Source organism: Octopus bimaculoides, chromosome 5 (genome assembly GCF_001194135.2).
Source record: "Octopus bimaculoides isolate UCB-OBI-ISO-001 chromosome 5, ASM119413v2, whole genome shotgun sequence".
NCBI lineage: Eukaryota > Metazoa > Mollusca > Cephalopoda > Octopoda > Octopodidae > Octopus > Octopus bimaculoides.
In genome coordinates, this window is record NC_068985.1 from 98,313,780 (window position 1) to 98,314,297 (window position 518).

The window sequence follows — 518 nt, forward strand, 5'->3', positions numbered from 1 at the left end:
TTTTGCGAGCGTTCAAAATAATAATTTTTCTATCGTCTTGGCTTAACAGCCCTTACCGTTTGTTCTCACTATCTTGTTTTTATTGTCTTGTCTTGCTTTTACTGTCTTTTCCTCACTGTCCTGTTCTTGTTGACACTTTCACCCTCCGCAAAAAATTCCAAATTTTCATTTAATTTGCTTTGCGGGAAGGACTGTTCCAACGAAGTCGCGTATTGTCCTTGGCTTCGGAACGCAGAGTAGATGGACAGAGACAACTGATGAAGGGGAATATTCTTTATGTTGCACGTCTCATTTCTCTATTTGTTTTTTCGTTGTTCGAAAAAAAGTTCGTTTTCTGTTTTCGTCTCTATGTTTTCATTTCTCATTGTGCTTAACGTTTTATTGTGATGTCCTGTACCTATATATGCTTGTATGTATACATATAGATGTAGGTATGTACATATATGTATGGATATATGCATATATTTATATATTATCTATATTATTATATATATATGTATATATATATATATATATAT